Source organism: Corvus kubaryi, unplaced genomic scaffold, assembly GCF_017639235.1.
Source record: "Corvus kubaryi isolate FWS band 111438036 unplaced genomic scaffold, C.kubaryi_AGA036_p1.0 74, whole genome shotgun sequence".
Taxonomy (NCBI): Eukaryota; Metazoa; Chordata; class Aves; order Passeriformes; family Corvidae; genus Corvus; species Corvus kubaryi.
Genome location: NW_024582061.1, coordinates 6198910 through 6211010, shown reverse-complemented (window position 1 = coordinate 6211010; position 12101 = coordinate 6198910). Strand labels below are relative to the sequence as shown.

The 12101-nt window shown below is 44.3% G+C and overlaps 1 protein-coding gene across 1 annotated transcript in view; it reads left to right on the top strand.

The window, feature by feature from the left end:
* The first annotated feature begins 486 nt into the window (after positions 1-486).
* The window catches only part of STK38L (serine/threonine kinase 38 like), a 45984-nt gene continuing 34369 nt past the window's right edge, over positions 487-12101 (top strand). Inside the window, exon 1 of the mRNA XM_042051222.1 lies at positions 487-580. The gene's annotated coding sequence lies outside the window, so the exon portion shown is untranslated. The remainder of the gene's footprint in view (positions 581-12101) is intronic.

The window sequence follows — 12101 nt, the reverse complement described above, 5'->3', positions numbered from 1 at the left end:
GTCTGAGGGAGCTGGGGCTGTTCAGCCTGGAGAGGAGCCCCAGCTGAGAGGGGCCCTCAGCCCTGGGTGTCCCTGTGTGCAGGGAGGGCTCCGAGCAGGGCCCAGGCTCTGCTCCGGGGGGCCCAGCCATGGCACCAGAGGAACGGGCAGGGACTGATCCCAGGAAGTTCCACCTGGACAGGACGCAGAACTTCTGTCCTGTGCAGTGACCGAGACCAGAGATGATGGGGACTTTCCCTCGCTGGGGATACTCCAGAACCGTCTGGACGCAGTCCTGTGCGGTGTGCGCCGGGATGGCCCTGCTGGAGCAGGGAGGTGGCCACAGCAGCGGGGACGCTCCCGGCCATCCCGCGCCATCCCGCGCCATCCCGGGACGCCGCTGCAGACGGACGCCGGACGGGCGGCACCAGAGGGGCGGGGCGGGGCGGGCGGCGCGCGCCAGGAGGGCGCGGCCAATCGCGGCGCGGGGCTCGGCGGCGCGCGGCTCTCGCGAGAGCCGGCGGGTAAACATCGGCCCCCGCCGCGGGCCCGCCCGCTGCCATTAGCGCGGGGGCGGCGCCGCGCTCGGACCGGGCGGGAGGTGAGTCCTGAGGCGAGCCGGGTCCTGAAGGGAGCCGGGCACCCGCCGCCCCGGCGCTGCCCGCAGAAACAGCCGTGGCACGCTGCCGCTGGAGACTGGGAATCTCCCCATGCCTCTTTCCTCCCCCCGCACCGTGAGGCAGCAGGAGCAGCCATCGCCGTGGAGGCTGTGGGAGCGCAGCCTCAGCCTCGGCTGCGGGGAGGATCGGGGGTGGCTCTGGGCAGCGGGGCAGTTCGCCCGCCTGCCCCTCGGGCGACTCGGCTCCCTGCCCCCGGGGTGACTTGTGACCCGTCCCGCAGTCCCTGGGGCGGCTCGTCCCGCTGCCCCCGGGGTGACTTGTCCCGCTGCCGCCGGCCGGGGGGCTGAGGTGCTCCCGGGGGTGTCGGTGCGGGAGCACAGGTGAGCCCGGCGAGGGGAGCGGGGCCGGGGCTGTGCGGGCACCCCGCCGGGAGGGTCACGGCTGGGCTGTACTTGTGCTACGGAACGTGGCTCTGGGCTTAAGAGTGTCCTGCCCTCTTTAGAAATAAATAAATAAAGGGACGAAATTATCTCCATAATGCGCTTAGAAAAGCAAGCAGAACCTTCACAAGTTTCCAGTCGCGGGAGGAACAAATCCCAAACCTTCTGCTGAGCCGGAGGAGTTTGGGATTGGGGCCCCCGTGGTTTGGCTGTCCGGCTCGTGCTCTGTGTCTTTAGACAATTCTCAGCGATTCAGGTAAAAGTTAATGCTAATAACAGAGGTCTTGCAGTTGTTTGGTTTTACTTGATCTGGAACGCCTTGGGTTAGAATAGCAGAGTTCACACGCATGCCTCCGCTGGTGTACCTGGCTTCCTCTTGCAAAATCCTGACTGGGAATAAATGAGCCTTGCTCGAGCCTCTGAATCAAAAGTAATGCCGAAGTCTGTTTGTTTTTGGTTTTTTTTAAAAGCTTCCTGTAAGATACTTGGTGGGATGTACTGGTTTTGCTTTTATCTTCTCTTTGGAAAGCAGTGGGGTTTTTGTTGACTCTAGATGTTGGGGTTTGTCAGGTGTGCTGATTCAGTGTTTTGATTACAGTTTGTAAAAGTCACTTGAAGCAGAGGGATCTTGTTTATGAGTATTTATAACGCTAATAAATCTCGCTAAGTTGTTGTGCCTGCACCATGAAAGGTGCCTAAATATACACAGGAGTCTGAAAAATTGTTTTCATTCCTTATCCCTTAGGAATGAAAGAATATCAGCTTTAATTTTACTCTGAAGAGTGAAAAGAAATAGTAGCCCACAGGCTACTGACCTGAGGTGATCAGTGGGCACCCTCATTGACTGGGAGAAATCTGTTACTGTATCTAGTAGAATTGCTGCAGTTTCACCTTCTGTGCCATATGTAGACACATTTTCCTTGTTTTGTTAAGAAATATCTTGGATAGGAAAAGTCAAATTTGCATAGCTCCACGAACTCATTTTTTTTTCATAACGTACATGGCATACTGTATGTTCAATTTAAATAATTTACTTAACAGAGCTTAAAAAATTCTAAACATTTATTCATTTATTTCTCAAACATTTCAGGGGAAGACAAATCCCAAGCCACTAGCTAAGCAGAATTCAGAAGTAGATATTTACAGAGGACAGGTATCATGCTTTAGTTCTTTCTGCCCCCTCCCCCCCCTTTTTTTTTTCCCAGAAAGTTAGTCTGTCTTAAAAAGCACAGCAAACCCACACCCCATCTTTAACTTGCAGTGGACTTGCACCAGACCCGTGCTCTTGGTGAGGGAATGTTCCCAGGAGAACAGAAATTTTGGATTTCTGTCAGATGATCTGTTGTGGACCTTCTTGTGTAAGCTTTTTGGTGCTGGCCTCAGAGGGTCTGATCGGCAGTGGAGTCCCTGGTGGGATTGTAATAATGTGGGATATCACACTGGAGTTCAGTACATGCACGGTGCATGTGGCTGAGGTTTGCTTACCTGTCCTTTCTCAGGAGTTCTGTGTAGCCTCCCTTTGCTCATCTGTCTTTTTGTCCCCGAAGTTTGAATGGTGGGTAGGAATTTTTTTAGTCCTTTAGGTTCCTGCTGTAGTTTGGGATGGCTCTTGAATCCTGTAGTGACCACAAGGAGCTTAGTCACAGTCTGTGTCCTCTGTATCTGTCTAGGCAGTGGGTTTGTCTTGCTTTCAAAGCTTGTCTTCTCCCTATAGATTCAGTTTTTGCTCGGTCCATGTTTATTCCAATAAAAATGTTGTTCTTCTACCAAGTTTAAGCTGAGCATTAGTTAAAATGTGAAGGCAGTTGATAAACTTTGATATTTGTATTCCAGGAGATGCAGGGTAGACATGGAAATTGCAGTTAAAAAAATTGCTTCTCTGAATGCAGTATTCATCAGCACAAAGCCTGCTAAGCTGATATTATATGGTAAATGGTTTGCTTTTAGTCTCCCAGAAAGAGGCTTTGTGTCTTAGAGTAATGGCAGTTGACATAAATCAAACATACAATTGTCCACAAAATCATTTAATCTTCTCTTGTTGCTCATTTCAACATATAGCTGCACTTAGAGCAGACCTGCCACTAGTGGTAATTGCATTGCTGTGGCTTGAAAATATGGGTTTGATAAATAACTGGAGTCTAATTTTTGAGATAGGTTGGTGCAGGATTTTTCAAAGTCTGGTGATTAAATAACAGCTTTTGTCGTGCAAAAAATTGTTACACTAAGGGTAAGCCAATTTAATATTGTGGGGTAGGAACTCAGGGAGGAGTTATTTATTTCATGTTATGAATTTAAATAGTGAACTGCATTTAAAGTGGCAGAATCTTGTCTTGAAGGCTCAGAAATTAGTTGTCAAATGCAGCAGAGCAGACTTTTAACTTGTTTGGTAGAGAAAATCCCACAAGTCTGTAGTTTAAAACTACAGAGTAACTTCTGGCAGTCCCACTGCTCCTGTATTTGCATGGGGAAGTAATAGAACATTTTTCTCTTAACAATGTAAAACAAAACAGGAAGTAAGGGAATAAATAAATTATCAAGAAAAACTCAGTTTCCTTGTCATAAATAATTTGATCAGTATGGGAAGCATTAAAATGGGCACTTGTCATAGTTAATACTGCCTTACTTGTGAAATGAGGTAATCTTGCAAGGCGTGCATTGATATCTCATTAAATACTTTTTACAGATTAACAAAGCGAAGGAAAACGGTGGATCAGGAAAGAGCATGAATCTTTATGCTTCAAATATCTGGTTTTCTGATTTCTCAGTAATTTAGGTGTTGGATTTTATATTCTGGTTTGAACTGTAGACTTGGAACTTAGTTTGTGTTGTATGCCTTTAATATTTATACCTGCAAATTTGTTAGCTGACACATGGTTTTATGAGAGTTGCAACTGATCAGAATGTGAAGAAACAGATACCTGGAATTTGGAAAACTACTTCCATGGGACTTTGATTGTCTAAGGAACAGTTGTCTTTATGCTTTTACTAGTAAAAGGAGCAGTGGTTGGTTAAAATGGTAGCCTGGGTTTATGGGATTTCACAAGAGTGAGAATGTCCTGAAGCTGTAAAAAGGGATCAACTGTTCACCTTTTAGTAACACGGAACAGCCAAGATGAAATAATAGTTTGGTGTGTGCAGGTTGTGCAAACAGATGGAGTTTATCAAAGGTGACAGAGTGAATGGGAGGGAGGAAGTAAAGGGATGACTTGGATCTACATATGGGAGAGGAAGAGTGTTTACTGTATTGCAACTTATATTAGCTATGTCTCTTATGTTCCAGAGTTTGAGCCTATGATCACTGACATGCTGTAGAGGAGCTCCAGTTGTAGCAAAGACCTTTGCTTATTGGAGTGTGTTAAATTTCCTTCCACAGAAGGGAAAACAAAAAAACTTTTTTCTTTTCTTTGACCAGATGAAAGGTTGTGAAACCTTTTTCTGCTACGTGTAATAAAGAGAGCTGTTTACAATTCTGAGAGCCCTGTGTGTAATGTCACATTAAGTACTGCATTTATAAAATGTGCTAAGGTATTTTAGCAATTAAATTACCTGGTAGGGAAACAAAACCCAGCTGACCATCTCCCAGACAAACACTTGGAAAACTTGAGTCAAGTGGGTGCCTTCCCAGAAAGTTGTGCTTGATTGAGGGCCCGTTTTATGAGCCATTGTAGTAGAATAATGAGTAATAATATGAGAAACACAGTTGTGCATCAATTGGCTGCAGTTAAAATGAAGATATTGGGTCGCATCAAGCCATAGGAGTTGCAAAGACACTCAGCTTTCATACACAGGAGTGTATGGAAGAGGGAATAGTCGTAACTCCCATTCCCATAGCCGAGGGACAAGGAGGGGAACGAAAGTCACCACTTCAGTAAGACGCCTGAATGACTGCTGAAGGCAGAAACTGGTAACCAAGGAAAGGGGCTTGGCAGAAGCAGCTTGTCACAAGTGGGGAGCTGTGTGTGCTTAGGGGGCTCTCCTGGTGGCACAGGCTCCGTGTCCCTGTCCCTGATGCAACAGAGAGTGAGACAGCTTCTCTGGCACACTTGTGCTGTGCCATGAACTTCCTCCAGGACCACTGAGAAGCCCCCAAAGGACAGATGGGGCCTCATCCTGCCAGGTCACTGCCAGTTTGGAGACTCTTGAGTCTGTTCTGTGGGTAGAAGGTCTCAGTGTTTTTATGACTTCACGAGTAGAAAAATCCCCTACTTACAGCTGAACTGATAGGTAAATTCCAAAGGATATTTCCTTGTCTGCGGGAGGGCTGTTGTGTACAAACCAACCAAGATGTGAATGACCTCACCACAGAACCTCCTTACCCTTCCTTGAAGCTGACCTTGGAATTGGGTATCTTAGATTTCCATGGATCACACCTGAGCACAGAGGAGGGCACAAGATGCAGGTGTCCCAGTATTGCCCTTTATTTCCCAATGCAGAGCGGCCTCTGGCTGATTAGGTAGATTTGAACCAGACTCTGGAGAAGGCAGGGGTGGTTCGCAGGCTTCAGTGTTCCACTTTCCCACAAAAATGAGAAAAACCTTTCAGGAGAAATTCCCTTTTCCCAAATTAGCCCAGTAGAAAGGGCAGACCTTAGACCAACGGCATCAGGCTCCTTTTGTCTTTTGTATATTGGAAAAGTGTTTATTACAGACATTTCTTAAAATTTGTTTTAATTATTTTTTACAATGAACAGTTGCATAATGTGTTCCCTGCCCTTCCCTCTTGCTGGTGCCTTATAAGGGAGGTAACCAGAATGGCAGCCAAATATCAGCCTGATGATGAAAGAATTGTTCCACTTAAAATGTCACTAATTTTTAGCCTGCTGAGTCCTGCACGAAGGGGAAAGCTTATATTAGTAGCTCCCCAGACAAAAGCATTGCTCCTCATTGTTTAAAGACAGTTGTTGTTTCTTGAAGTTAAAGATTCCTCTGTTCTGTACTCTGCGGTGTTCACAGAGCAGGAAAGGAGAACAAATTTAATCACAAGGTAAGGATTTAGTGGGAGTACCTGTTTCTTCAAACAGTAGCAACTGGATATGTAGAATGAAGCCTGTTTAATTAAAAGTATGATTTAACAAGCTGTAAAATATGGAACTATAAGGGAATTTTGTGTTCTGCATACAAGGTTCTCTGTGGGACACAGTCACTCAGCAATGAGAGCCATGGTTGGTACAGCCAGGTAACAGGCAGCTGTTAAAGCACATTCCTGTTTAGTGGAGTAATCACTGTTGGCTGTCAGACACTTTTGTAGCAAATACTCTTGGTGAGACTTAGCAAAGCAGTTTGAAAGGCTGGGAGAATTGGGATTGTTCAGCCTGGAGAAGAGAAGGATTTGGGGCCTTGCAGTGCCTGAAGGGAGCCCACAGGCGAGAGGCTCTTGGCAAGGGCCTGGAGTGACAGGACCAGGGGCAATGGCTTCACACTGACAGAGAGCAGGTTTAGATTGGATGTGAGGAAGAAATTCTCCCTGTGAGGGTGGGGAGGCCCTGGCACAGGTTGCCCAGAGAAGCTGTGGCTGCCCCATCCCTGGCAGTGTCCAAGGCCAGGTTGGATGGGGCTCTGAGCAAGCTGCAATAGTGGAAGGTGTCCCTGCTCTGACAGGGGGTGGAATTGGATGCTCTTTACTGTCCCTTCCAACCCCAACCTGTCTGTGATTCCCTGAAGTAAGGTCGCCTTGTGGTGCAGATCCTACAGTTGCGTGTTTTGGAAGGCAGTCAAGTGCATCGCAGCAAATTCCGACTTTCAAGATAAGGTGAAAGAAAGGAATTTTATCATTTCTGGTGTCATTAACATGCACCTTTGTCACTGGCTTTTACTGGTTTTGTTTGTGCTTGGTCGGTTCCACTAAAGTGATAAAGAGCTCTGGTTGAACAGGTGGGTGGCTGTTCTTTCACTGACTTGCTGTATTTCACTTGTGTAAATCAGAAGTTTTGTAGTGCCTAAAGAAAATTTCTCTTGCTAAACTAATCTGCTTGCTGATAGTTTAATTTATTTCCTTCACTTCATGAAATTAGTTATAGCATGTATCTCCATTTCCATGAATGCTGTAGAAAATACTCATATTCAGGTTTATTGGAGGGGAGAGGAGAGAAACAAACCAACCAACCCTGATGATATTGTAAGCACAATTTCTAGTCAAGTCTTACAGTTTAGTCCTTCCCCAATCTTCACAGCCATAGGCAGAGCCTTATGAAGTAGTGACTAAGGGCAGAGAATCAAGGTTTATTAAAACAGGAGTTCTTCATGAATACAACTCTCAAATCTCCTGTGAGCAAAGATATAAATGACTGCTTTATGTTGAAGTGTGTTAGATGGTTCCTCTTATGGTTAATTGTTGTATGGCAACTCCTGCTCTGTGTTTATCTTTTCAGGGAGTTCAATTTATCAGAGAAGGAGAGATCATATAAAGTCTGTATCACTTGTGCCTCTGAGCCCACTTGTAGTCTGGATATGGTGACCTCACTGCACAATTGCCTAAGTAGCAATTAGAAACTTTCCTGTGAGGTATTTTTTTCCTTCTTTAAAGAAAAAAAACCCAACAAAACAAAAAAATCACAACAATTATGTTAAGAACACCTGGAATAATCTCCTATAAATTGCTTATTCTTTGTGAAATCAAAGTGAAGTTGGACGAAATGACAATAAGCAACAGAGGTTGAGGCTGTGGTTCCCAAGTCCAGTGAATCCCAACTGCTGTGTAGGCACAACACACTCTCAGCCCATCATCCACCTCCCAGCCCTCTGGACCACAGATTGGAAATCACTAAGTTTTGATGAGCTGTGGTAGTAGGAACAAGCATCTTCAGAAATAGTTGCTGGTAAGAGATTGAATTGCAGGAAGATTTTGAGGAGATCTGGAAAAACAATACCAATTGTTTGGAAGATGAAGGGAATAGAGAAGGGGGTTCTTCTGCCTGTTAAATCTTTTCCCTCTCTTTTCTCCCTGTCCTTTTTTTTTTTTTTTTTTTTTTTTTTTCCATGAGGCAGTGGTAAAGGGAAAAGAATAAAGTGGAACGCTTTAAATTTTCAAGCTTTGCTGGCAAATCTTCAAAGAAACTGGAAAGTTTTTTACCTTTCTTACATTTCACCAGTTCTTGACTGCTCTAGTTCTCAGTAATGACAGTGTTTACAGGCAACATTCATCCATTCCTTCAACAGGAAGGAACACACTGAAGTCATGGTGAGCCCCAGGGGCAAAGGTGTCTCCAATATTTGAGGCCATGTAGCTATGGGAGTGTTACAGGAGAACAAATCTGTGGGATGAATCCTTGGATTCCAGCTGTGCTGGTGAGGCAGTCATATATAGAAGGATGGAGGTGTCCAGGTGAGGATTAGAATGTGTTTACCAGCTAATCAGTTTGAGCAGGTGAATCTTGGCACTTCCAAAGGGTTGGTTATATCTGGGGTGTAGTTTAGATGCAAGTGAACTTGTATAAAAGTTTCTTGTGACAGAGGCCTTGCTCTGGGCTTTGTCATGATGAGGAGTGTGAAATGAATGCCACTCTGGTAAGATCAATGCAGAGAATTTCAGGCCATGGATGGGCTGTGGGCTTGACCAATATGTGGATATTTAAGTTAATGTATTTCAGCTCTAATCCCAACTCCTTCAGTGGGGATCAGTGGTGCTGATGCTGCTGTAGGGGGACCTAAAGGAACTTTCCATTTGGGTTTTTCAGGAGGCGTCTGAGTCCAACCTGCCCTGTCCCCTGCTCCCAGTTCAGGCTGAAAGCATAGTCTTTGACAGCTGGGGTTCATTCATAACTCCAGAGTCTTAGGCTCACACTTGGATACCTTTAAGCCCCATTTAATCCCAGAGGGCACCTGATTGATGTGAGCTGTTTGCTTTTGCTCACAGACACATAAGCCACTTTTGTAGTGACACATGAGGAAAAAAAAGAATAAATCCCTTTCAGAGTTCAGGAGAAAGAGATGAACATTGTATCACCAAAATCAGGGACGAGCGAATTCCTCATGTCTGAATACACTGACCTACAGCACTGACTGGAGCTGCTGCTCACAGCTTCTGCTGCAGCCTGGCTGCTGACAGAATAACTTTGCTGAGCACCTCTGCTGCAGAGGGCTTCCTTGGAGCCTGCCAAAAATACTGCTGCCTTCACCTTTGGTCCTCAGTAAGATGCAAAACTCTGGCCTTTGTGAGGGTACAACGAAGAAATATGCTTGCCCTTTTTATGTTTAAATAAGCAAAACAACATTCTGCTCTCTAAAAAAAATCTTTACAGTCAAAAGGAACGTTTGGGGAACAGCCAATGGATACACATACTCTTTTAATGTGTACTTTGGATCACTGCATTTGAAAGGATTGAAATCATAGTGGAAAGTTAAAAAAGAAAAAGGAAGTAATTATGAAGTAAAATTACTATAATAAAGATAAGTAGTTTCAGCTAATTTTCTCTCTTTTTTGTTAAACAAGCAGCAACATTAGAAAGCCAATTTCAGTTTTGTTTATGGTTCAGTCCAGTTTCAGGTGTTGACCCCCAGGCATGGGATGGAGCTTGTGCTGCTTAGGGAGCAAGGGCTGCAAGAGAAGAATTATAATGACAATTTTGTTTATACTGTGTTGCTTAAAAAAAAAAAAAAAATCCAAGAAACTGAAAGCTGCTAGTGTTATTTGTATTTTTTCCTTGTAGAAGCTAATTTTTGAAATTAGTCCTGACAGTGTCTTTCTTATTTCTCTATGGCTGTAATTTTCTCAGTCTGAGAACCAGAGCATAAATGTATTTTCTTGGTTCCTTTTGCTGAAGTGCTCTGCATCAGTCATGTCATCTTTAAAGATGTACAGACCGTGGGGATAAAAGCTTCTGTATCCTTACTTAGGACATTAGGGAGAGTGAATCTGCATCTGCCTGTGTGCGGTTGCAGAATGCAGTTGCAGGATGAGATTTTCTTTTGTCAGTGTGGAATCCAAGTGCTTTCCCTCCCTCTCTTGTGTGCCAAGGCAAGGCTGGGTTTTGCCACAAAGACTGGTTAATTAAGGGCCACCCACCCCCCTTCTCCTTGAATCCTGAAGTAAATCCTCCTCAGATATTGCAGGCTAGTAAACCCCAGTAAGTGCAATGCAGATCAAGCTCCATATTTGTCTTGGATGGAAGGCCAGACTCCTGTCTGGAACATCTGAATTGGTGCTTTGGGTGCAACTTCCTTCTATTCAGGGGTGAGGATGATCTTGTCAACAAAGCACCTGTTTTACAAGATGAAGTCACTGACACAAGTGGGCTGCCAGTATTTATGTACATCTAGGCAGGGAAACAGGGGCTTTTTGTCTTGTGCTATAGCAAGCATATGCCTTTGCTTTTCCCTCCAGTTTTCCCTTCCTTGGATAGATCAGGAATGTAGTTTGTGCTTGACCCTGATTGTAGGGTCTTTAATGAAATGAAATTTAGCTAAGGAAGCTTTACTGAATGCATTCCAGTGGCTTTCCAGATTAATGGAATTGACTAATGTGTGAATAAAATAAACACCTAAGATTTCTTGTAATTCTTGATTTCCTTTGGTACCTCAGTCAATGCTAATTCTAACCAAGAAGCCTTTTTGTTTGATAAATCTACTACCCATATTGAATTTGGAGGTATAATTCTCATCAGCTTTGAGGGAGGGGGGACTGACAAAGGATAATGCTGCCTCTGTTGTGGATACTTAGGACATTTTTTGAAGTGCTAGGCAGATACGAGTGTACTGAGATGTTTTTCATGAGTGCTTTTTCAATATTGAAACATGTGGTACTCTTTGAGGTACTGACCACATTTGACCCTGTGTACTTCACAGGCATCATTCAATCAGTTTAGCAGCTGTTTACAAAGCACCAGAATTCAGAAGGCTTTCATCTCTGAATGAAACACATTCTTTTTGCTCAACTTGGCATCTCTGAATTTACTGAGCAGCACCAATCCCCTAATATTCAGTGTGATTAGATTCAGTTACCTTGTGCCATCCCAATGCAAAAAGTTCCAGTTAATTAATGGAATCGACTGATTCTTTCAAAGCTGTTGCTCTGAATTGTGTTTGTGACACATCCAGCTAAAATTACTTTGTTTTCTTAAAGCAGAGTCTAAAATATTCTTACTTAGTTTTCTAAATTTGTATCTCTTGCTTCATGCTCTTTTACTGGCAAGATAGAAGGCAAATACAACTAATGATTGATTTCTTTGAAATGAAGTGGTTGGTTCAAGGTGAACCTCTGTTTCTGTGTTAAATTTTCTTAAAGGAAAAATGCTTGAGAGCTCTGAAACTTTTGTTGTCTCCAGAAAGAAATGCAGGTAGAATGTGGGGTGGGAATATTCCTGCTTTCCTTTTGCACGGTTCTAGCATGTTGCAAGCCAGCAGGTCTTGGGCTTTACTACTGGTAAAGTGTTGGGTTTCAGGTATTACTTAAAGGAATACTGAGACTAGTTCATATTTTGTAAAAATGCGCTGGGATGCTTTCACCAAAGATGCTGGATAAAAGCAATTTGTGTTTTGAAGGAGTGTGCTATTTTGAGGGAGGATAATTCTTTTTCCCTACCTTATTCAGTCCTTGGCTTTTAGAGTGGTATCAACAGAGGAAGTGACTCTTACAGATGCTTTTGTGATGTGGTTCCTAATTTGCTGAGAGCTGGACTGAGATCCCTTGACTCATTTCACGTAAGCCACTGAAGAGCTATTTCCAGTTACTGCCTGGACCAGGTCTTGGAGCTGAAAGATGCCACCTCTGCCTGCCAGCCATGCCTCACAAGAATCATAACAACTCGCATTTCAAATATTTCAACATGATAATTCAGCCTTTGAAGTTTTGGCACCTATTTGGCAAGGGATGTCTCCAAAGAGGTATTTTTAGCAAACACTATATATAGAGCTTCAGATCTTCATCTTCTTTCTTTATGTGGAGAATATTTTTACAGTCTGTGAGGTGCCCAGAGTTAAAGGCTGTAAAAATTACAAGATGCTCAAGCCACAGTTGGATTCAAATTGTCTTAAATTTGGTGGGAGCTGTGCCTATCCACATTACAGACAGTTGCCTGGCCCTCCTCTGCTGGAGGGTCCAGTGCCCTGTGGTGCCAATGGGGATGAGG